The sequence below is a fragment of the Vulpes vulpes genome, chromosome 7 (assembly GCF_048418805.1).
Source record: "Vulpes vulpes isolate BD-2025 chromosome 7, VulVul3, whole genome shotgun sequence".
NCBI classification, from domain to species: domain Eukaryota; kingdom Metazoa; phylum Chordata; class Mammalia; order Carnivora; family Canidae; genus Vulpes; species Vulpes vulpes.
The window spans coordinates 106,264,039-106,290,389 of record NC_132786.1 but is presented as its reverse complement, the minus strand read 5'-3'; the positions used below and the strand labels follow the sequence as shown (position 1 = coordinate 106,290,389).

At 40.1% G+C, this 26,351-nt stretch overlaps 1 protein-coding gene and 1 non-coding gene across 2 annotated transcripts in view; both read left to right on the top strand.

Moving 5' to 3' along the window:
• Positions 1–26,351, top strand: part of JAZF1 (JAZF zinc finger 1) — a 339,605-nt gene that overhangs the window by 45,062 nt on the left and 268,192 nt on the right. The window lies entirely within an intron of this gene.
• Positions 18,557–18,664, top strand: LOC112915901 (U6 spliceosomal RNA). Its single transcript, XR_003234190.1, has one exon. It is a non-coding gene; the product is annotated as a U6 spliceosomal RNA (small nuclear RNA).

Below are 26,351 nucleotides of genomic sequence, written 5' to 3'. Positions count from 1 at the left end.
GTGGGGGGCGTTTATCAAGATAAGATTTTGGCAGAAAGTCCTAAGTAAAGTTATTTTGCTATAAATCCAAACCATTTCTTATGAAAATAGCCAAAGAGCATGTAGTTATGAGCACGGGGCAGGGTGCTGTTTGCTCTTAGAAGCAATTAACTGACAGAAGAACAATTGTAAAACTCATAGCATGTAGCAACCCCTACATCTTCAACAGTGTATTTTGTACCACATGGTGAAAGCTCTGTCTCACATCTGCCTTTTAGTTCATGTTTGTAGTAGCAACACAGTTCTGTTGTCAGGCACATAGCCTGTTGAGGAGAAAGGGCTCTCTGGTTTGGGGGAACGCAAACATTAGGACTAGAATTTTCCATGCTTAATTTTCACTCGAGCCTGTGTCTTTGGGCGCATGCAGTGTAACATGTGCATGTTTGTGTTTCAAATAATCTGTTTCTCGAGTAATTGATGATGCTACTATATAGGGAATATATTAGTCATCCTCACCCCTCCACCCCACTTACCTAGTTATCACTTAGGAAAGCTGCTGCTTGCAGGCTGGATAACTCAGAGTTTGCTTGCTTCATTTTGAATAATAGTGGGAATATTATCCATGCATTTATTTGGTCTTTATTAAGGGCCTGTCATATAGAAAGCACAATGCTAGGGTGAATTCTGGGTCCTGAAAGTAAGTTGCTGCTAGGTAAACAAAAATGGAGAATTTTCTTCCTTGGATCCTTCTGGCAGATTTTAAAAAGTAAACACAGCTTGTACATTGTCATCTTCTCTCTTTATCTATGTCCTTTTATCGAGGCAGCAGGTGTTCTTATGATTCTTTAATTTTATTTCTCCATTGTGGTATCCTTTTCCTGCCATATCCCTATGGTACTTCATTTCCTAAACTTAATTTTACCTTTCTTCCCTGTTTAACCCTTGCAATTCAAAACTCTCATTTCTTCAAGGCAGCCAATGATAGCTGGTGGTAGGAAAGCAAATCTGATTCATGGTGTGAATAACTGACATGGTCTGGTCTGCTTATAAAATTATTTGCATTTTTAAAGGTATGAAGCCTCATGAATTTGCCATTTTAATGAATAAATGGTAAACTAGAGATGAGTGAACCATATGAGTTGTCTGGAAGATGATCTTTTTTTGGACAGAGGAGGAGATTCTTGCTTGGGAATTTGCTTCTGGGGTTAAAGTAGTGTCTGCTTTTTATGGCTTCTTCCTTCCCTCCACTCACAGATCCTCTCAAGAGTTCCGTGTATATCTTTAAAGATTCTTGTGTGGTATCAGCAGGAAGTTCCATGTTTGGGTGTAGTGTGAAGGATCAGAAATGGGTTGGGGTTGAGAGTGGGAGAGAGGGCTGGCTTTCTGGGCTCATTAATTGTTTGTAAATTAAATATAAATTGAGAGCTGACTCTATTCGGGTATTTTATTTGGAAAATTTCACCTGCAGTTGGAGGATTAAAAAAATTGATATAGTTGACCTTTCTTCCACGTCTATGTTTCATTTCCACGCTATGTTTATGCATGTAGAGGCAGGGTAATTCTGAATAATGGTAATGATGAAGGGCCATCATTACACAGAAGATCATTCTGTGCTCCTAATTAAAATTATGGCTGGAAATTGCTTCCTTATGTGTGGCTCAAATTGCATTTGCAATAATTTCACTTTATAACTTCTAGTTAATCCTCTCCTTACCACCCTTAAGAATCTTTCCTTGTCCTTGAAGTTGACTCCTTTGAAAGCTTTATGGGGAGTCTTGGTTTCCCCTAAGCAATGAGTATCCTGATCTTTGTTCCCACAAGTCTTCTAGCTTGTAGGCAAAACAGTCTTTACTCTCTTCTCTCCCATTGCACTGTTAATGAGTTCTGGTTCTGGAACACAAGTTGATTTCATGTTGTGGTCAGTATTATAAGTTAGCTGAGCCTTGCTGATCCTCTGTCTCCCTAATGAATTCATTGCTGACGATCTTTCAGGCCAAGACTGCCACATACTGTTTACCCTAATTAGTATTCTCTAATGGTAATCAAGTGACCAATAACTTACATGTTTTCAAAATAAGCACTTATTACATTCCATTCCATCAGTTATAGCAGGAAAATTGCATATAATGATATTCTCCTTGGGATTTCAACTAAGAAATGTTTTAGCCAAGAAACATCTGATCATGGGCCCAGTATGATCAAAGAGTTTTTCATTTTAATCAATATTTTATGTAGTCAGTCTCTGACCTACATGTTGCAGGTGAGATTTTTGAATACACTTTTTTTTTTTTAAATCCCACTGGATTTCAAGAATTGCACCTAACAATAGTAAACAGAGAGAGCTGTGCTGTTGCTTTTCCCACAAAAGAGGAAAAGCTTTTGAGAAAGAATGCCCATGGCAACGTGACAGCCCGGTTTCCCAAGCCAGAGGTTAGAAAAATCAGGCAATATTTGACTCACTAAAAGAATGGTAACAGAACTTGATGCAAATTGTAGGATATGGCTCTGGGATAAGCTCTGCAGATTTGTGGTTGGTGCTGAGGAATGCTGGTTTTGGTCATTTGTTGAATGAATAAAAGAATGTTGGGTCCAGAGCTTTGTCAGTATGTTCAAAGAGCAGGTTGGAGGGGCCAAATGTCTGTCCCTTTTGTTTGTTTATAGGAAGAGAGATGATAATTATGATTTTGAAGATATTTTAAAAATATCTACCCTTCTAGTGCACATTGTGGTTTATTTGTGTATGGAGAAAAGGTTGTGGTAAAATAAAAAATGTTTTTGAAGGGGATTGGCAGTCTTTTGCTATTGTCCTCTGTTAGATAGATAATAAGGGGAAAGTTCATTGCGGACCTTCAGGTGGTCATTTATATTAGTTTTTGTTGAAGTGACAGAGCACAGTTTTGAGGGTCTTCTGGCCTCACAAATATACAAGTCACTGACATGTGGTTCAGTCGTGTTATCCATAGGATTCCCAGTCTTCTGGAAACTAATGAGCAATTTTTTAAAAAGATTTATTCATTTATGATAGAGAGAGAGAGAGAGAGAGAGGCAGAGACACAGGAGGAGGGTGAAGCAGGCTCCATGCTGGGAGCCCGACGTGGGACTCGATCTCGGGACTCCAGGATCACACCCTGGGCCAAAGGCAGGTGCTAAACTGCTGAGCCACCCAGGGATCCCCTAATGAGCAATTTTTAATGTCAGGAATAATTGTGAAAGGTCAGGGCATCTTAACATTTCATATGTAGTTTTGTTAAACACTCACCAGAATCTCTGATGGGGGGTCTGAGAGTCTTTGTTTCTAAATGCTCCCCAAGTACTGGTGATGATAAGCCTGGGGTAGGACCATGCCCATCACTCTCAGAGAACAGTTGCTATGAAGAATATATCACTTGGACTTTTCGTGGTCATAGTACGGGACTGTTGGGTCTGATTTCATTGTAAGGCAGTTCTCAGGCCAAGTATTAAAAGGTTAAATCATTCCTGTTCTTTGGGCTAACACACGTAGATTTTGCATTCTATCTAATCTCTTGTTGTGTTTGAGAGATTGAAGGGTATGTTAGTAGGCTAAGAAATGGTGGATGAGCAGTATTTCAGAGAGCTAGATCCCAGCTAGTCTCCAGGTAACACTGGCATAGTACTTTAGAACCTCACTTGTATTATCCCACTTGGTCCTCAGAAAACCCTTGGGAAACCAGTAACAGATATTTATGTATTAGCATCCTCATTTTCCAGACAAGGAATGGAAGCACAGAAAAATCTAGTGGCTTACTTAAGTTCCCATGTCTGAGTGTTAAATCCATTACAAGCGTTCTGCTACCAAGTGTGGCAGGAGAGTGTGAATGTGAGCTAGTCATACAAACTCCCATTCTTTCTGCCCTGTTTATAAAACATGCAAGAATTTACCTTTCAAGTTTTGATGAGTGTATTCTGTGAAATGCATTCATGTTTTGGCCACTTCCCGGTTGAATAGAATTAAAGTTTATAGACTCCCAGGGCATGTTAAAAAAAAAATTATTTATTTTCTTGGATTTCAATTTTGTTCCAGTAGAGTCTTTTGGCTCCTTTTGAATTTAATGAGAAAAACCTTGGTCTAATAAGTTTCATTAAAGTGAATACTTGTTGTGTTAATATATTATATATATATATATATATATGTCTAGAGGCCTTTAAGTAATGTGTACACATTCATTAAAGTGAACTAAGGAGCTAATAAAAATTGCTAATAAACTCTATCAATGCTAAATCACTTAAATAAAAACGAGATTTCTAGCATTCTTGTACAAATGACACAAATATTTGTATTTATGTGTTCATTGTGCATATTTATGTACTGGCCACAGAGAATATTAATTCCTTGACTATTTTTTAAAAAACTCATAACCAGTAGAGAGTTGATATTTAGACATTCTGTTCTATCTGAAAGAATCAAGGAATGGTAGAAAGATGTTGACAGTGTTGTTAGATGTAAAAAAACATATAATAACTATACTATGATCCTACTACTATAAATATATTCTGATCCTATTACTTTTTTAAAAAGATTATTTTATTCATTATTTGAGAGAGAGAGAGAGAGAGAGAGAGAGAACACAAGTGAAGGGGTAAGGGGAGAGGGAGAAGCAGACGCCTGGCTGAGCAGGGAGACCAATGCAGGGCTCCATCCCAGGACCCCGGGATCATGACCTGAGCCAAAGGCAGATGCTTAACCAACTGAGCCACCCAAATGCCCCTGACCCTAGTATTTAAAAAAAAAAGAGAGAGAGAGAGAAATGGAAAGTGTGTGTGTGTGTGTGTGTGTGTGTGTGTGGAACAAGTTATTTGGAAGACTATTAATATACCAAGTTATCTCAGAGGTGAGGTTATAAAAAAGCAAGTATTATATAAAGCAAGTATTTTTGCTTTCTCCCTTTTGCTTTTTTAATATCTTTTTTACAATGAACATGAATAACTTTTGTAATCAGAAAAAAGTTACTTGCTAAAAAGTTACCTTAATGACAGATACATACAAACTTTTTCTCAGCTACAATTTTCCAACATTGGCACCCCCAGAGAGAAAAAAGGAACTTGTAGTTCTTTTGCTGTAGGACTGCTTTATTTTCCAAAAACAAAAATCCCCTTTCTCAGTCCCCTTATTAATACCCCTCGCAAATTGGAGAGTTATCATGCCAGTAATTTTTAAAATTTATTTTATTTTATTCTATTTTATTTTTATTTAAAGACATTTATTTCAGAGAGCAAGAGAGAACGGGGGTAGGTTGGGAGTAGGGGCAGAGGGAGAGAAAGACAGAACCTCAGGCAGAGTTCCCTTGAGCACAGAGCCTGCAGGGAGGTTGGTGTCAGCCTGATTTCAGGACCCTGAGATCCTGACCTGAGCTAAAACCAAGAGTGGGACACTCAACCGACTAAGCCTAAGCCTAAGCCATACAGGTGCCCCTCCATATCAGTAATTTAAATACAAATCCCTGCATCAAAATCACCTGGGCATGCTTATTCAAAAGGCAGAATGCTGGACACCATCTCAAGTAAATCAAAATGTTTGCTAATGGGGCCCAGAAGTCTGCATTTTTATCAGGCATCGCAAGTGATTCTGATGCACAATTAAATTTGAGATTCACCCTTCTGATTGTAGGCTTCCTCAAGTATATTTACAATGATTAAAATATCTTCTAGGTTATTTTTCATCTTCAGTGTTTTTGATAAACATTTGCTGCATAACATCCATTTTATTGTCAGGAACCCTAAAAGGTTGAGTATTCTCTCTAAAATATAAGGATGAGAGGGAGTCCTCCATTCAGCAAGGGCTTTTGGAGTATTTACAGTGAGTCCTCCTGTAAGACTCTCTGTCCCCCTAGGGAGCTCCCATTGTTCACGATGGAGCTCAGACAGTGTGTTGGGTCTGGAATGGGAGGGGAGACAAGCATTAGATCAGAGAACTCAGTGATCATCAGAGATTCTCCCAGAAGCCTACACCAAACTTGGAGTTTCCTAAATAATAACTTTCTTTTTTTTCCATTTCTCTCTTTGCCAGAAAAATCGGTTATCTTTAAGAAATCAGTAAATCAGCATCTTGTGTTCTGAGTGGTACATTCTTTGGAAAAAGTTACTGTGTCAGGAATTCACACAATTAGTGTGTTTATTTTGAATGCATGCCACGTGCTGAAGGTACAGTGCAGCTATCCTTGGTTTCCTGTTGATTGAAATAATTTGCAGCAAGATGGTGCTAAGCATAAACTCAGAGACACGCCATCCTGCTGAACTGCCCTGGGAAACTGGATCTCAAATTTAGCATGCATAGAATCACCTGGAGGGCTTGTTACAACGGATTTCTGGGCCCACTGCCAGATTGCTAATTCAGTAAGTATGGGGCTAGACCTGTGAATATGCATTTCTAATAAGGGCCCAGGCACTGCTCGTGCTGCTTCAAGAACCACTGGCCTAAAAGAAACAGCTCAGTGACCAGGACTACAGTCACATGTACAACCTGTTTGATCTGTCACTCAAAATTTATTATGGCCTCCTTGAACTGTCATTAGAAGTTGCAAATAGAGGGCTATCCTCCTAATTTTTCTTGCTTTTTGACGTTTAGCTCCACTTGGATGAAACTAAACTGTTTGCTCCCTTTTTTACCTCCTTTCTAGACTCCAGGCTAAATGAAGTACTAGTGGTGTTTCTTGTTAAGGCTCAACATGGATTAAGGCAAGACTGGTACAATGTTTGTATTGTACAGACCTGTATGGCATCTGGCAAACCATGCTGTTGACACCATTCCCAGAGCAAGTCCATTCTCTACCAACCAGATAGATTAAGCCTCATCCCAGTTATAGGTTCCTCTGGAGCATCTAGATGCTCAGCCTAAGCTCTTAGCCCACCCACTCCCAGGTGAACTGCAGGTAAGCTTTCACAAGTTTCTCTTAAGGTCATTTGCATTTAATACTAACTCTTAAAGCTTTCAAAGACTTAAGGCATGACCTATAAGGCCAGAGGGTGATGTGTTGGAAGAAGAATCTGCCCACCCTTAGCCCAGCACTCCTAAGGTTAGTCTGGGGATCCTAGACTTGGTATGGAGCTGTCCGAATCATCTTTGTCAATTCTCCTTATAAGGAAGCTTCAGGACTTGGAATATTTGTCCTGAGTTTCTGACCACTGATTGGCTGGCATATCCTGGAGTCCTAACTGGGTGTCTGGAACGAACTTTCTAGCACCTAACCTTTGAAGGCTTGCAGGCAGAGGGCTTTGGCCAGAAAAACCCAACCCACTTCATCTAGGGGACATCAGTTCAAGATTGTACTTTCCAGTTGGCTCAGAAATTTCTCAGGGATCAGGAGAGCACTGAGACTTGACCCAGAGAGGAGAGACCTTTAGGGTTCAGGGGGACAGACCCTCCTTTAGCAGACTTACGCTCTTTCAGTCCTGAAGAAAACTCCTAAGATGAACCTAGAGACAGCAGCATCCTGGAAATACTGTAAGGCAGGGCTTAGGGATGCAGTCTTGTTGGAAGGTGGTCTAGGAACTTAGCTCAAAGCTGCACTTGTCACATCTCTCTCTCTCTCTCTCTCTCTCTCTCTCTCTCTCTGTCATTGGCATTAACCACCTCAGCCTTCCTGTTGTTCCCAGCTCATTTCTGCTCCAGGATGCATGCTTACTTACCCCCTCCTGGGCCTGGGTCCTCACTTTTCTTCTAAATCTGTACAGAAGTCACCTTGTGAAAGGCCTTGGATGCTGTGGTCTGCTGAACCCTCCCTTCTCCCCTCCCCTCCTTAGCCAACTTTACTTCTCTGTTTTGTTTTGTGTTTTACCTGAAATGTTACTGTTTATGTGTTTCTTGATTTATCTGTGTCTCCCTGCACCAAGATAAGTGAAGATAAGGATTTTTTCCTATTCACTGCTGTCTCTCTAGCACGTAGATGACAAATTGTAATTATGCAATAAATATTTGTTGCATGAATAAATGAAGCATGACAAGCACATTGCTTTAGCTTGAGTGATGTGTCATTGAGGTGGTGAGGACAGGGCTAGAGGCACCCCTTCTTGATGCCTATTGCTGGTGGAACGTGGTTGTTCCCAGGTGGCTCTTGAATGGCAGGACCAGGCTGAAGTCAGGAGTGCCTCACTTGGCAGTTTTGAAAGGAATTTTACTCTGCAGGCTCTGAAAGAGTCATCTGAAGGTCTGATTTTGTGTGCAAACCAAACTTTTGACCAATCTTGATCGTGGGTTGGCAAGCCCTTGTGTCACCTGATTGAACTGTATACTGAGAGCCTCGTCCACCCATCATTGAGCGCTGTGAGAAATCTCTGCAGTGCCACTCAGTAAGGCCCAGCAATATTTTGTCATTTCTAATACCAGTGGTAGGAGGAGGGCACCAGTAAGGTGAGATGGTGGGTAGGGAAGATGGTGTCTCAAGCTGCTTGCAGCCCTTCCAAAGGGAAAATCCTGAACTCTGGTGCTTTGAACACCAGAATGATGTTAATCAGGGCATTTTTTTTGGTCAGCATTGTCAACATTTACAGTCACTTTACACATTGGATTTGCATTTGAAAAGACCAACTATAATCAACATTTAAGGGATAACACTCATATTTGCATATGATTGAGCAGACATGTTAAGTCATTTTACCCTGGCTGTTGCTAGGAAACCAATTAATAATGCTCTACATTTCATTAAAAACTGGGTTCTATCTTTGCTTTCATTTAACTTCACAATTCAGCTGCTTGTGCTGCATTTTTTTCTTTCTTAGTAAATTGTGACAGAGAAATTATCGTTTTACTGAATTTATTTCTGTGATTACAGTTGTTAGTCACATCTGTCAATACAACTTCAAAGCTTTTTTTTTTTAATTCTGGGGGGCGGGTGGGGACTGAATTTTAACTGTAATCATTTTTCCCTTTATAAGACGGTGGGAACTTAAATCATATTTTCATGCAGGCCTCACAAATTGTGGGTTAACGACAACAACAAAAATTAAAGCAATCGTCCCTGTTTTCTAATTGCCCCTTCCCGGTGTGGTGACTAATAATTAGAATATTAGTCACTATTCAGAAAGTGACAGACAGCTGATGAAGCATTCAGCTGCATTTTGTTTCTTTTTGTTTTTCCATGGTTTGTGGGCTAGACCAGGTTCTGTCCTTTATGCAGTGAAATTAAAATTTTCATGACTTTATTTTACATAATAGACTCCTGCTCTTAAGAGGAGAAAATACAGTTTTAGCTGCTGTAAGTGCCTCAATCAACCGGGCAGGTGTATTTAAATTGTAATGACATTTTGCCGTTCAGCATTTTGTAGTATTGATCTGGTCAAAATTCTCATTAAAGAGCAAAATTAGTTCCTATTCACATCTGTTTCATAGTATTTCAATCGCTTTATTTGGGTGATGCATACAAATGCATCTGGTTCTTCAGCTTAGCTAAAATCGTGATCTTGCCCATTTTCTTCAAGCTAAATAAAGCAAACCAGGATCTGCTTTCATAAACTCCACTTTGGTCCTTTGGGTCTGAAGGTCTAGTGCAAAAAAGGATATGGAATTTGGAAGCAGATAGCCCTGGAGTCAAAATATGGCTCAGCCTCCTTTGTGACTCTGCCTCGGTGTCCTCATTTGTCAAATAAGAAGGAAGTACAGCAGCAGTGGGGAGAAGATGACCCATCACCTCAGATTGCCAAAGTTGAGGTGGGGAAGTAGATAACATTCTACTGACATGGCAAACATTCCTTCCCTTTCTCTCAAGGACTGCTGGGGCACTGTATTGGTTACCTCAGACTTCAACAATAGAAATGTATTTCCTCACAGCTATGGAGGCTGGATGTACCAGATCAAGGTGTGGACAGGGTTGGTTTCTTCTGAGGCTGCTCACCTGGGCTTTGCAGATGGCCACATGCTCTTCCTTCTGTGTGTGTCTATGTCTCAATCTCCTCTTCTGCGATAAAGTCACTGTTGGATTACAGCCCACTGTAAGGGCCTCATTTAACATAAACACCTCTTTAAAAGCCCTGTCTCGAACATAAAGACTCCTAACTCTGGGAAATGAACTAGGGGTGGTGGAGGGGGAGGAGGGCGGGGGGTGGGGCTGAATGGGTGATGGGCACTGAGGGGGACACTTGACGGGATGAGCACTGGGTGTTATTCTGTATGTTGGTAAATTGAACACCAATAAAAAATTAATTTATTAAAAAAAATAAAAAAATAAAAATAAAAGCCCTGTCTCCAGATATAGTCATATTCTGAGGCACTGGGGGTTAGCATTTCAACATATGAATTTGTAGGGGGATGGGACACAATTTAGCTCATCATGGCCACTAACCAAGAAGCTGCATATGGCATGTTGCTGTCTCCAGTTGCTTGGTTTGGGTCCTACTCAGTGGTCAAAACAGCTAAGACATCTACTGAAAAGGAGTCAGAAAGTGAGTTCTTTGGTTATGACTTTTCTGGTTAGATCAGAGTTGATCAGAAACACTCAATAATATTTAACACCCCCACCCATTCATTTTTGGTTCTAATTTCAACCTTCAACCAAAAAGAATATATTCTTTTTTTTTTTAATGTAAGTTCTACCCAACTCAAGTTGTTTTGTTTTGTTTTGTTTTCCAACTCAAGTTGTAAGCTTGAACTCACAACCCTGAGTTTAAGAGTCACATGCTCTACCAACCAAGCCAGCCAGGCACCCCTTTTTTGGATATATTCTATGCCTGTTTTCGTGATCTCAATATACATGAGGATCTTCAACCTTAGGATCTTAAGATCCTAATTTTTATCTCCATTGTTGCTAAATGTGGATATACAAGGTGTAAGTGATAGGAATAAATGTTCATTTCCCTGGATAAATGTCCATTTAAAAAGGACATTGTAGAAAAGTATTTGGTTCTGGGATGGCTGGCAGGAGCCTGGTTATAGGGCCAATACACAAACAGGCAATTGGAATTCAGTGACACAAGTAGAGAAAGTCTCTTGTTCATTCAGCTAATACTCCACCTATTATTATGTGCCACTGTGGTTACAGTGATGAATGAAAATAGTCATGGTCCCTGCTCTTATGGAATTTATAGTCTAATGAGGAAATAGACTTTAACCAAATAGTATCAAAATTCTAACAATACAGCTCTGATTAGTGCATGTGAGGAAAGGCATTTGAGACTATGAGGGTGAATAATGGTGGGGCTCAGGGATGGCTTTCCTGATTCAACTGAGATCTGAAGGGTGGGGAGGCTTACTTAGATAAAGGTAGGGGAGCAGTAAGGACTGTGGTGCTGGGGGTTATGAGTTGGAATATGGACAAAAATATTTCAGCATTACAGACTGCATATGCAAAGGCCTTGGAACATAAAAGGACTTAACATATTTCAGCATCACAGACTGCATATGCAAAGGCCCTGGGACATAAAAGGACTTAACATGGAAGGCAGGAAGTGAGAAAGCGTCAGTATAGCTAGGAGAGTGAAGGAAAATGTGGTGGGAGATGTACCTGGAAGTCTTCTAAGAAGACCAGAAGAGTTGGGAAAGGCTTTCTAGGGAAGTGACATCTGTATCTTTCAGTATAAATATAGCTGAGTTCTTCTGGTAGAGAAGAGGGAGAGTTATTTTTAGACACACACTATCAGTGACTTGGTATGTTCAGTGTGGCTTGAATGTCGCTTCTATGAAGGAAACCAGTTAATGGAAGTTCATACTTGAGTGGGTTCAGGCTAACTACTAATTTACTAGATTTGCAATTTTGAGATGTATCTTCCTACATCTATGCAGGGACTCATTAAATAGTGAAAGAATAAAGGAAGGAATGAATGAACAAACACATGCGGTGTACTGAGTAGGTGGTGCCAGGGTTGATATAACCTTAGAGGCAAGGATACACTGGTGTTTCACCTGCTTGAGTCTGGCTGATAGAAGTCTGGCTACATTGACATGTCAGGCCCCCAGCCTCTGTCTCTTCCTCCTCTGCAAGACCTGGGAAGACCTCCTGAATACTGATCACTGGCCCAGCGTCACCCTCATTGCCTGAATCAGTCGCAGCTTGAGATGGGAGACCAGAAAGACTTCCAACCCACGGTCTGGGTCAGCAGTTAATGTTAGGCCGACCTGGGTCATGATGGCCCAGTTTTGGTAAGCGAGGTTCATATAATCACATCAGCTGAGCTGCAGAGCGTGTTCCGGATATGGTGGGCAGTCCAAACTGGATGGAAGATGTCCTGCCTGCAGAGGAGGAGTGGGAGGAAAAGCTGCAACAGGAAAGAGAAGAGGGGGCACATGAGTGAAAACTCTGGCAGCTGTATCTCTGATGGATTGATGTCATGTGGTCTGGGTTTAGGCATGAATCTTTGTTTCTTTCCCCGCAAGAAGTTAAAATCAGATAGAAGATGATTTTGGAGCTTAGAATATTTTTCTTTGTCAATTTTTAACAATTCATTTACATAGAAACAAACAATGCTACTTGCTAGCTGTTGTTAGGAAGTTTCTATAGTTCAGAGGTTTGCATAAAGGTAAGGAATGTTCTTTGATCTTGAAAACCAGGACTTTCTTCCCACCAAACTATCCTTCCAGGTCCAGAGAGAACTTGAGAAAGAACTATTGGTGACTTTCAAGGTTACGGGATTTGGCAATACCAAAAGACCATGACATCGAGGGATTATTATAAATTGAGGGCACAGATTTTTACTTCTGAATAAAGGAACAGCTGCCTAAAACAACACGTGAAGGGCAATTACCTCCAGTCTAATTTGATGAACGTGGGCTTCATAATCTGTGGCCAATTAAGTACTGTCAGTCCTTCTGGGCCCCCAGAGAACATGCAAACATGAGCCGCTCTTATCTACATTGGCCACATGTGCATGACTGCTTCTGTTAAATTTGACTTTTTTTCAGCTCAAGCAAAGGGTAAACTGGCCTTTCACTTGTGGGAGATTCAGGAAACGTTATTGAGCACCATTGTCATTTCAGTAGGTAGGAGGAGTAGGAGAGGATCACACATGTCTCTGAATTCCGTATGAAGAGTGCAGAGGGAATGACCAGGTGATAGGGAATAGGAATGGGGCTCATGCTAAAAATCCTGGCATTTCTACATTATGCTTCATCTCATTGCTTTGTAGATGACACCTGGACTCTACTAGCCCATTCCAAATTGTACTTCCCACAGGGCTACGCTGATTTTGCACCTGTAGATACTTTTAATTATGGCTCCATTAACCTCTCCCTGTGTGCTCCTGCTGTTACTAGCTCTCTCCTTCAGAGAGGTCTCTGGCTCCCAGCCGGGGCAGCCCCTGGCCAGTGCAGAAAGATAAAGCATTGATATGGCAGGCTAAAGGAAGCCTTGGATTTCATGGGTGCAGAGAGGGAGAGCAGTCTAGAATCTGGAAAATCTGTGTGCTTAGGCCTCATTGTTTATCATCACAGAGATCTCCAGCTACCTGCTTGCAGTTAGATAATTGGAAAGAGGGCAACCATGTAGAACTAGGCAAATCCACCAGGGTGAGGTTAGTTAGGTCTGAGCTGGGCAGTAGCTCTCAGCAACTTGTCAGACATGTTGTCAGACAGGATGTCAGACATCCACATGTGTGGATTCCAGGAGGAAAGAACTGCACGCAACCAGCAGTTCAGCCAGCTTCCCCCATCTCTAGGGACAAAGAAAAAGATGCCTGCCAGTCTGCAATTAATATTTATTCACTTTTTTTTAAACACTTGATACTATGACTTAACCTCCCTAGGCCTCAGCTTTCTCAAGGGGCAAGGTGGGTTTGATGAACTGGTGTCAGACATTTGTTTTGGCAGTAATGTTCTGTGATTAAGGTATCCTACTAGGAAGTGCAAAGAAGGGAAAAGTGTCTAGTCTTCAGAGATCTCTGTTCTAATTAAAGAGTTTCGTTAAACCTATGAAAAGAAAACCCACACCCACATCCCAGAAGCACTGTATGAGACAAAGATGTCTCTCTCTCTCTCTCTCTCTCTCTCTCTCACACACACACACACACAAAGATGTCACACAAAGTACTAAGGACCCTTGCTGTGGGTGTAGGTGCCCAGGAAAAGCTTTAGGGAAGTTAGAGGGTTTGGATTGAGTGTTTGGGGGTGGGCAGGAGTTAGAAGGCAGGGAAAGGAGAAGGCATTCAGAGCAGAAAAGTGAAAGGAGGCCAGAGTGGGACATACAGAAAAGGCTGCTCTTGCTCATGACTGGATCCAACATGTAGTAGGGTTTTTTAAGGTATCATTGAATGTATAATTATGCCAGAATATAACTTCTGGTATAGATTTATTTATCGATAATGTTTATAATTATCTAGAAGGCTAGTGAGATGAAAGGCTGGAAAAAATAGGTTAAAGTAAGATTAAATAGAAGTTTTATCTGTTCAATGATATGCCCCAAATGCCTAGAATTGTGCCTGGCCAAAAGGGGGATTCAGTAAATATTTGTCAAATGAATGAAATGATCAGTGACATGGTTCCAGGCTATCATGTAAGTAATGGGGAACACTGAAGGTTTTGGTACTATTTAAGAAAGGTACATGGCAATTGTTTGTAGAATTGTTTATAAATGGGGAGTGAAACAAGAAGAAAATCAGTTAAAAGTATATGAGTTAGAAAAGACTGTCTTTTTTCTATTGGATATTCTTTCCTGCTTAGTCAAAGATTCGTTGACCATAGAGTTGAGGGTCCATTTCTTTGTTCTCTGTTCCTTGATCTGTGTGTCTGGTTTTGTGCTATTACCATACTGTCTTGATGAGTACAGCTTTGTAATAGAGGGTAAAGTCTGGAATTGTGATGCCCCCAGCTTTGGTTTTCTTTTACAACATTCCTTTGGCTATTTGGGGTCTTTTCTGGTTCCATACAAATTTTAGGATTATTTGTTCCTACTCTGTGAAATAAGTTGATGGTATTTTGATAGGAGTTACATTGAATGTATAGATTGCTCTAGGTAGCATAGACATTTTAATAATATTTGTTCTTCCAGTCCATGAGCATGGAACATTTTTCCATTTCTTTTTGTCTTCCCCAATTTCTCTCATGAGTGTTCTGTAGTTTTCTGAGTACAGATCTTTTGCCTCTTTGGTTAGGTCTATTCCTAAGTATTTTATGGTTTTGGGTGCAATTGTAAATGGGGTTAACTCCTTAATTTCTTTTTCCCATCTCATTGTTAGTGTTTAGAAATGCAACTTATTTCTGTGCATTGATTTTTTATATCCTGCCACTTTGCTGATTTCCTGTATGAGTTCTAGCAATTTTGGAGTCAAGTCTTTGGGGTTTTCCATATAGAGTATGTCATCTGCCAAGAGTGAGAATTTGACTTCTTTACTGATTTGGGTGCCTTTTATTTCTTTTTGTTGTCTGATTGCTGAGTCTAGGACTTCTAAACTATGTTGAACAACAGTGGTGAGAGTGGACATCCCTGCTGTGTTCCTGACCTTAGGGAAAAAGCTCTCAGTTTTTCCCTATTGAGAATGGTATTCACTGTGGGCTTTTCATGTATGGCTTTTATGATATCAAGGTATATTCCCTCTATCCCTACACTGTGAAGAGTTTTAATCAGGAAAGGATGCTGTACTTTGTCAAATGCTTTTTCTGCATCTATTGAGAGGATCATATGGTTCTTGTCCTTTGTTTTATTAATGTAGTATATCACATTGATTGATTTGCAGTTGTTGAACCACCCTTACATCCCAGGAATAAATCCCACTTGGTCTTGGTGAATAATCCTTTTAATGTACTGTTGGATTCTGTTGGCCAGTATCTTTGTGAGAATTTTTATATCCATGTTCATCAGGGATATCGGTCTGTAAGTCTTCTTTTTTTTGGGTGGGGGGGGAGGGTCTTTGTTTGGTTTTAAGATCAAGATAATGCTGGCCTCCTAGAAAGAGGACAACCACATGTAGAAGAATGAAACTGGACCATTTCCTCACGTCATACACAAAAATAGACTCAAAATTGATGAAAGACCTACATGTGAGACAGGAATCCATCAGAATCCTTGAGGAGAACACAAGCAGAAACCTCTTTGACTTTGGCTACAGCAACTTCTCATGAGACATGTCTCCAAAGGCAAAAATGAACTATTGGGACTTCATCAAGATAAAAAGCTTTTGCACAGCAAAGGAAACAGTTGACAAAACCAAAAGGCAGCCTACCGAATGGGAGATGATATTTGCAAATGACACATCAGATAAAGGCTACTATCCAAAATCCTATAAAGAACTCAAACTCAACACCCACAGAACAAATAATCCAGTCAAGAAATGGGCCGAAGACATGAACAGACATTTCTCAAAAAAAAAAAAAAAAAAAAAAAAACAAAAAAAAACAAACAAAAAAAAACGGCATACAAATGGCCAACAAACACACGAAAAAATGCTCAACATCACTTGGCATCAGGGAAATACAAATCAAAACCGTAATGAGATACCACCTCACACCAGTCAGAATGGTTAAAATTAACACATCAGGCAATGATAGATGTTCGCGAGGATGCAGAGAAAGGGGAATCATCTTACACTGTTGGTGGGAATGCAAACTGGTGCAGCTACTCTGGAAAACAGTATGGAAGTTCCTCAAGAAGTTGAAAATAGAGCTACCCTATGACCCAGCAATTGCACTACTGGGTATTTACCGCAAAGATATAAACGCAGTGACCCAAAGGGGTGCCTGCACCCCAATGTTTATAGCAGCAATGTCCACAATAGTCACACACACACACACACACACACACACACACAAATGGACTGCTACTTAGCCATCAAAAAAGTGAAATCTGGGCAGCCCGGCGGGAGGGGGGTGGGTGGAACTCAGCGGTTTAGCGCTGCCTTCAGCCCAGGGTGTGATCCTGGAGACCTGGGATCCAGTCGCATGTCAGGCTCCCTACATGGAGCCTACTTCTCCCTCTGCCTGTGTCTCTACCTCTCTCTCTCTCTCTCTCTCTCTCTCTCTCTCTCTCTCATGAATAAATAAAATCTTTAAAAGAAAAAAAGTGAAATCTTGCTATTTGCAATTATGTGGATGGAACTAGAGGGTATTATGCTAGGCAAAATAAGTCAATCCGAGAAAGACAATTATCATATGATCTCACTTATATGTGGAATTTAAGAAACAAAACAGAAGATTATAGGGGAAGAAAGGAAAAAATAAAAGAAGACGAAATCAGAGAGGGAGGCAAACCATAAGAGACTCTTAATCATAAGAAACAAATAGGGTTGCTGGAGGGGAGAGGAAGGAGGGGGGATGAAGTAACTGGGTGATGGGCATTAAGGAGGGCATGTGATATAAGGAATACTGGGCCTTATATAAGACTGATGAATCACTGACCTTTACCTCTGAAATCAGTAATACATTATATGTTAATTAATTGAATGTAAGTAAAATTAAAAAAAACAAACGAGTATGTGAAGTAGGCACAGACCTGATCATGAAGACGGTCTGAAATTGGAAACAAAAGGGAAGGGCAGGATGGGGGATATCACAAAGAAATACTAGATAGGTGGCTGTCATAGGGTATGAAAAGAATCAGAGGATGCCCAAGGTGTAAGATGGTATGAAGAAGGAGTTTGACTAATTGTAATATAACAATATTATTGATACCAATGGGAAACAGAATTTTGTTGGGGGGGAGGACAATAGGCATTAATGGTTAGTTTTAAGTACTTAGATATGATATGCGGGTGAATTGCCTTCACTAGACATTTGCAAATTTAAAAAAAAGGTCGAAATTCAAGAACATCATCTCGGGGCCAGAGATCAGGTTTGTGAGCCTTTCTCAAGAGTCTGCAGGCTGACGTGGGAAACAACAGCTTGAGGGGAGGAGGATATAGGGAGACAGGGAGGCCACCTCAGAAGTATCAGGAGTACAGCCTCTGTGTACAGGGCTGTTGGCCTTTACTTCAACTCTGTGTGTTTTAGAAGCATCACAGAGGTCAAGGTGCCTGGTGGCACAGTAGGTTAAGCACCCAACTCTTGGTTTTAGCTCAGGTCATGGGATCAAGCACCGCATCAGCCTCTGTGCTCCGCTCAGAATCTGCTTAAGATTCTCTTTCCCTCTCCCTCAACTCCTACCTCCCCACTGCCCACCCCCTCAAATAAATAATTTTTTTTTTAAAGAAACATCACAGAGCTCTCAGAAGCTATGTGTCGTTCCTGTCTGGGGGAGCTTTTACTCCATAGGATCCTCCTGACCCACTTCTTCAGCATTTCCTTTATTTCCTATGTAGGATCATTTTGTTGCTGTCATTATTTTCCTGGTACTATTATCCCCTATGTAAGATTTTATAGTTCATGTCTAATACATGAGCATCCCTGTAGGAACTGATCCTCTTGCTATTTTTGAAGGTTATGCTGCTTATAACTCGTGTGTGTGTGTGTGAATAAATCTCTTAGAAACTGAACTGTAATAACTAATTTTACAACCTCGAGAGGCAGGGAATTATGTGCAGTATGCATTGATTGGATAAAACTTGAAGGCTGGTGTACATGGTATGAATTAATATTGGAGAAGGACTATAAATACATAAAATACTATACTTTTCTCATTTTTACCTTAAAAATTCCAGTTTATTGGAAACTTTTGAATAGAAATAATTGGGACTTTTAAGTCTTTATTAAAGAATATTTATTATTTGTCATGTTCATTTCAGTAGCACATATGCTAAAATTGGAACATTTCAGAGAAGATAAAATTACATGGCCCTTTGCAAGGATGACATGCAAATTTGTGAAGCATTCCATATTTCTATTTACCTTTATGAAAACACACACACCTATATATATATAAAATCACTTTTCACTTTTCCAGATGAGTTGAATCGGATATTTTCTGAATTGCTTTTCTGGGTTTTTTTTCTTTCTTTTTTTCATAAATCTTTTGGATGTCACATTGGTGAGCATATAAATGAACTTGGATAAACCAGAATTCTGTCATTGATGGCAGTTTTGTCAAACCTTTTAGAGATTTTAAGTTATCTCTACACACAATGTGGGGTGTCAGACTTAACAACCCTGAGATCAAAAGTTACATGCTCTACCAAATGAGCCAGCCAGGCGTCCTGAAAAATCTGATATTATATTGTATTTACTTACTTACTAAGCTTTATACTCAGCATGGGGCTTGAACTCATAACCCTGAGATCAAGAGGTACAGAATTTTGCCAAACTTTAATTTTGGTATACTACTTGCCTTTTAAACAAATTATTGTGAAAAATAATTTAGCAACTTCCAAATTGTAAACTTCTCAATGACAGTCTGCATCTGTATATCTCTTCAAGTCAAGCATCTGTTGAAAAGATACTGATGATGGGGGAGGAAGGATAGTGCTGTATAAGTGCAGTTTCATGAAACTTGGCAGTTTTCATAAATAAATTGAATAACATAAATTATATTTACCTCTTTGGTGTCTAGACTAAAGAATTAGAACCATGAATTTATAAAAATTCAGGTTGCTGTCTATACAAATAGAAATGTATTTAAAATTTATGTTTCCAATGGGATGATGATGAAATATTTAGTATATGGTATTGGGCCAAGTGGGTAGGTATCTGGAGAAAGATTCAGTTGGGGCAGTTCAGGTAGCTCAGCGGGTTAGCACTGCCTTCAGCCCCGGGTGTGATCCTGGAGACCCGGGATCAAGTCCCACATCGGGCTCCCTGCATGGAGCCTGCTTCTCCCTCTGCCTGTGTCTATGTCTCTCATTAAATAAATAAAATCTTAAAAAAAGAAAAAAGAAAGATGCAGTTGTTCTATATCTCATACCATTCAAATAAACTCCATCTTGATTTAGTTCATTTTATATGATGATTAATGTGGTATTCAAAAGAATGATGACAGAGAAAGGAACAAGAAATCAGGAAGGCAATTTATAAAATGTCTGGTCTACCTCAGTTGGAAAAAGTGAAAAATTATGTTTCTAATAAATATTTCAAAATATGAGTATAGGGATCCCTGGGTGGCGCAGCAGTTTGGCGCCTGCCTTTGGACCAGGGCACGATCCTGGAGACCTGGGATCAAGTCCCACGTCGGGCTCCCTGCATGGAGCCTGCTTCTCCCTCTGCCTATGTCTCTGCCCTCTCTCTCTCTCTCTCTTTCTGTGACTATCATAAATAAATAAAAAAAATATGAGTATATATTCATATCTGCTTAAAATCATAAAAGGATTAGAGGGGTGCCTGGGTGATTCAGTTGGTTAAGCATCTGACTCTTAATTTCAGTTCAGGTCACGATCTCAGGATTGTGAGATTGAGCCCTGTGTTGGGCTCTGCACTTAGTAAGCAATCTGCTTGAGATTCTCTCTCTCCCTTGTGTCTCCTTCTGGAGGTCATGCATGCTCTTTCTCCCTCAAATAAATAAACCTTTTTTAAAAAATCATAAAATGACTAGAAAAAATATAGGTAAATTCCTTTGTAACCTTAAATAAGGCCCTTTAATTTTAACTGTGACTTAAAATTCAGAAACCATTAAAGAAAACGATTGATAAATTTGGGTAAAAACTTTATCTGGTAAAAACCACAATAAGAACATTCAAAAGACAAATGACAATCAGGGAAAAAAACATTTATAGTGGGCAAAAGACTAATCTGTATATAAAGAGTTCCTACAAATGAATAAGAAAATGACTGTCAGACCAATAGAAAAATGGGCATAGGACATGTTCACAGAACATGAAACATAGGTTTTCTTTATACCAAAGAAAATATCTTCAAACTCCAACATAAGAGAAATGCAAATTTAAACTGTGTTGAAGTAGTACTTTTCACTTCATCAGATTGGCAAAAATTCTAAAGTGTGATAATTATATATTATTGACTAGATGTGGAAAAATTGTCAGTGTGCTTCTCGTAAGATTACAAAATAGCACAGCCTTTATGAAGGCCAGTTTGGCAGTATCTATCAAGATTACAAATGCAATTACCCTTTGACCCAGCAGTTTGGCTCTGGTAATTTCTCCCTGCAGGTACATCTAAATACATATAAAGTGACGTATGTAGGAGGTTTTCATTAGACCATTGTTTGTAATAGAAGAGATTGGAAACAATTCAAATATCCATTAGTAGAAGGCTGGTGAAATAAACTGTGACCCATTCATACAATTGAATATTGTGTAGCATTTAAAGAAAACTTGGAAACTCTTTATGCAGTAATATGGAAAAATCTTCAAGATTGCGATTAAATGAAAAAAGCAAGGTACAGAACATTTTATGTAGTATGCTACCTTTGGTGTAGAAAGGGGATAAAATCGGAGTCTACAGTCATATCTGCTTGTATCTGCATGAAGAAACATTGAAAGGATAAACAAAGTCAATAGAAATGATTGCCTTTAATGGGTTGGTGGCAAATGAGGTGGACAGAAAAAGGGTGAGAACGGTATTATTTGTTAGATACCTGGTTGTGTTATTTTTACTTGTGAACCATGTGAATTATTGCCTATTCAAAACAAAAAGTGGGGCGCCTGGGTGGCTCAGTTGGTTGAGCGGCCAACTCTTAGTTCATGATCTTGGGGTCCTGGAGCTCTTGGGATTGAGCTCGGTGTCAGGCTCTGCACTGAGTGGGAGTCTGCTTAAGGGTTCTCTCTCCCTTTGCCTCTCCCCCACTTAAATAAATAAATCTTTAAAAACAAAACAAAAACTAAGTTTCATATTTGCAAAATGTCATTTCAGTGGCAGTTTACCTATGTTCAGGGACTGGAAATATCTGCTCAGAGCTTTATTACAAGTCCCTTGTTTGGACTCCTGGCTACAGTATCCTCAGTGGGTCTTGCATTTTGGTTTATCTAGAGCTGTCTGTCTAAAATGGTAACCACTGGCCAGTTCTGGCTTCTGAGTACTTGAAGTGTGGCTCATTCAAATTGAGATATCCTGTTAAGCGTGCCAGATCTAGAAGGCTTAGTACAAGAAAAAAAGAATGTAAACTATGTCATTAATAATTTTTAAATATACTGATTACATGTTAAATGATAGTAATTTGGATTTGGGGGTTAAAATATATTATTAAGTTAATTTCACTTTTTTTTCTTACCTTAGATGTGGCTGCTAAAAAAATTAAAATTATATATGTGGCCTGGCTCTGTGGCTCGCATTTTATTATTATTTTTTGCACAGCACTGACATAGACTCCTGTCTACACTTGGCATGTCTGCCAGAATTACTTTCTTAAAGAAAGAAAAACAAAAAACAAAAAACCAACTGAACATGCTTTAAAACTTTCATTGACTCTGAGATGCCTATAGAGACCCTTTGTAATGGTCTCTGAGATGCTTCCTTTACCAGCTCGCCACCTCCCTTCACACATAAACACTGCTTCTCTTCACTGCTTGGACTGCAGGCTCCTTCATAAATGTGAGTCTTTGAATGCTCTGTCTCTTCTGCTTGCAGTGTTCCCAAATCTCTATTTCTTTGCTTTAAAAAACTCCCTACTCATTTTGTAATGCTAGTTCACATGGCTCCTTCTTCTTCTTCTTCTTTTTTTAAGATTATTTATTTATTCATTCATTCATTCATTCATTCATTCATTCATTCGAGACACACACAGAGAGAGAGAGAGAGAGGCAGAAAGAGAAGCAGGCTCCATGCAGGGAGCTGGACGTGGGACTCGATCCCGGGTCTCCAGGATCAGGCCCTGGACTGAAGGCAGCGCTAAACTACTGAGCCACCGGGGCTGCCCCACATGGCCCCTTCTTTAATGAAATCTCCCCCTGGTTCCTCTGTCCTGTTTCCTTCTAACACTTGTCCCTCTGTGTTCTCACACCTATCACCTAATACTGCCATTAATTTTCTCAAGGTATTGTCTCCCTCACCAGACTTGTGAGCTCCTTAAGGACAGAATCCATCATCTCTGTATTCCCGGAACCTGAAACTGCCAGGAAATAAACTTCAAAAAATCACTAGGAAAATGAGGTTGGTTGTGTTTCGTTGAGAGCACCCCATGCCCCGTTTGCCTGGCTGGTGCTTCTGTTTGTCTGGTCTGTATATTAACAAAATCAAGTTCAAACCTCGTTGGTCTTCTCTTAGTTAAGAACAGGCCTCTTTGAAATATTCTAGTTTTGAATTAACAGTCCAGCCTACCTATAGGCAGAAGATTACAAATTGCAGAGACATCAGTAGCACCAAACTCATACTGAGTCTTGGTCTTCAGGGTTGTGTTCAGACTGGAAGCTGAGAGGTGTTTGTGTTCAGTCAGAGAGCAGAAATCTCCAGCCTGGCGGCATGCCCGTGTTTCCAGAAGGTAAAGGTAGCAGGTGGTTGCCAGGAGGTGAAAGCACTGGTGGAGCCTTGCCAGCCACAAGAAGGCTGCGAGCTGGGATAATGTTCTCCACGGTCTTGTCCACGGGCTCTTCAGTGACCATCTCTGTTCAAAGTCATTCCTGCTTGTCAAGATTTCCATTGTCTTTCTCTTCTACTTGTGGGGACTTGAGCTTTGGCCTGAAAGAGAAAAGAAGAGTAATAAATGGAATATTCAGGATCTGGGAAGCAGAGAGTTTTTAGAAGGAAAAAACTTTGCAAGAAACTTCTCTCCTTAGTGAAATACCTGAAAGGGCTCATGTTTACACCCAGATTTTAGAAGCTTCCTTCTCATTGTTCAGAATGTTTATTTCCTATATAATGATTCAGATATTTTCACTAGGCAGAGCTTCTTGTGCAGCTCTCATAAATCAGTTGAATGAGGAGTTCTTTCTTTTGCAAAACTTTGAAGGCTGGTAGGGTAGTAGAAAGCACAGTGTCTTCAAGGGACTAGGAAAACATGTCTGAACCCAGGATTGCCACTTACCTAGTGGTGTGAGCATAAGCAAGTTACGTCACCTCTTTTAGATGCATTTCCCGTAGAATGAGGTTATCAACACCTCCTGAGTTGTGAACATTACAAGAGGCGAATGAATGCTGGTGCCTAACGGGGTGTCTGGCCCAAAGTGCATTTTGGTAAGTAGGATTTACAATTCCAATATGAATATAGATTTTTCTCTTGCTACTTGTCTGGTGTTGAGTGAGCACATGAGCATGCCTGAGGCAGAAGAAGACTGTATCTGTTCGTAACTGTCCCAGAATGCAGTGACCACTCCAAAGTGGCAGTCCTCACTAGCTGCTCTTCAGAGCCTCTCCATCACTTCAGGGAGTGAGCAGGTGGGTAAGGAGTCCTGGCTTTGCCATTAGTTAGTCCCACAAGATTGCTGTCTATCTCCTTGGCCTTGAGTCTCTGTTTGTAAAATGAAGGTGTTGATCTTCTCCATGTCTAAAATGTTCCAGCCCTGTCTCCATAAAGCAATAGAAACGGGCAGCTCGTGGTTCTATCTACTACATTGTTTTTAGGGTAGCAGTTTACTGGGTTGGACCCCATCCACGAACCTAGAAACTGCCCAGCAAGCTCTGACACTTCCCAACAGCCCCATACCGGAGGGTCATTCCCCTTTGTCTTCAGTTTGTATCTCAAGGCCACAGTCTTCTTGCTGGGCTCCGTTCCCCACAGTCTGCTCTCATCTTCTCCTGGGATCCACCTGGCTACAGACACTCACTTTTTTCCGGGGATGAGATCTGTTCCTCGTCATTCTTCTGACAACGGAAAGATTAATCTTTTCTAAGAGGAAGATCATCATCAGGCTTTTTTTCTAAAAAGTAACTTTTGTGCTTAGTAAACATTTTTATGAGCCTTCTGTTTTCTGTTTGGCACTTACCAAACAGAGGTTGGCCTCCTCTGCTTTCTTCCCTGCCTCCCCATCTTATCTGACTGCACACCTTGAGGGGCCTATCCTTCATTCTTGCTTGAGACAGATGAACACAGCACTTTTTATGCCTAATGACCAGATGATTCGAGCTGGCAGTAATCAAGATTTGCGGCTGATTATCATTAAAGGGTAATTTCGTTGCTGTTCATAATTGGTCTTGCTTAAACTCACTATTGCATTTCTTTTGTCGTATGATTAAAAAAGACAAAAATGCTCTTGGCAATAAACTTTGGCAAACAGGCTTCCTACATTCAGTTCTTTTTCAGACCAACTTTACAAATTTCAAGTGTGCCTTTCTTAAAGTAATGATTTGCCTGCTTTATATTACATATTCAAAATAAAAGAGAATTGAAACAGTTCATCATGGAGATGAATATTACAAAAACAGCATCTGGTTTGAATAATGAATTTTTTTGTCCAAGTTGCGCTTCATTGAATGAAACTAATAAAACTGCCCTCAATTGTTGTATCGTTGACTTCTCTGTCACTAGCATTTGGTTCTTTTCAGTTGCCCGCTTGGAGGCCAGTAAGGTTTCTTTCAGAAAGTTTGTTCCTAGTGGTACTTGTTTTAAATAACTCTCAGACAGCCACTATTTCTGTCACCAGCTGGGTGGAGGTGATGATACACCAGGATCACAAAATCATAGGTTTGGGACATTGCAAGTATCTTCTCCACCAGGCAAGCTTTTGCAACAAGAGCAAAGTGGCAAAAAGGAACTCTAGAGTTAGAATGATGGAAGATTAGATGTTGGCATAGCACCATGATTTCCATACAATTCATGGTTAGGTAGGCAGCTGTACCCAACTTGTTTCTACCTTGAATCCTAATGCTTGCAGAAATGTCGTGGTACCTGGTAATGATAATACTATGTGGAGGGTACAAAGCCACTACTGCTACTCTTGCTGATAACACACAAGCATATAACATGCACAGAGACAACCCTGGGAAGTCTCTGGGAAGCCAATACATTTTTTTAAAGATTTTATTTATTTATTCATGAAAGAGAGGCAGAGACACAGGTGAGGAAGAAGTAGGCTCCATGCAGGGAGCCTGATGTGGGACTCAATCCCTGAACTCCAGGATCATGCCCTGAGCTGAAGGCAGACACTCAACTGCTGAGCCACCCAGTCGTCCCAGCCAATACATTTTTTTTTTTTTTTGCTACTAGGTTTTCTGATCCACGGGTATCAATGCTGAGTATATTTATAGAGCACTTTTAGATTCATCATTTGATTTGACTTTCAGAAAACCACTTTAAGATGGATAGGGTAGATCCTGTTATCCCTCTTTTATAAGTGAGGAACCTCCTCAAAGAAGTTCTGTGGCTGAGTCAAAACCTACAGCTGTCATATGGTAGGAAGAAATGATATTTTATAAAGGCCTAGTTTTACATTTTATCACAAAGCCTGTATGACATGTAAGGATAATCCTGTACTACACCTGCTTTTTAAATTTTTTAAAATTCAGTTTAATTAACATATGGTGTATTATTAGTTTCAGAGGTAATTTAGTGATTAATCAGTTGCATATAATACCCAGTGCTCATTACTTCATGTGCCCTCCTTAATGTCCATCCCCCAGTTACCCCATTCCCCACCCACAGCCCCTCTAGCAGCCCTCAGTTTGTTCCTTGTAGTTAAGTCTCCTAATGGTTTGTCTCCCTCACTGTACTACACATTCTACTTTAATAAAAAGCTGAATGAATGAACAAATG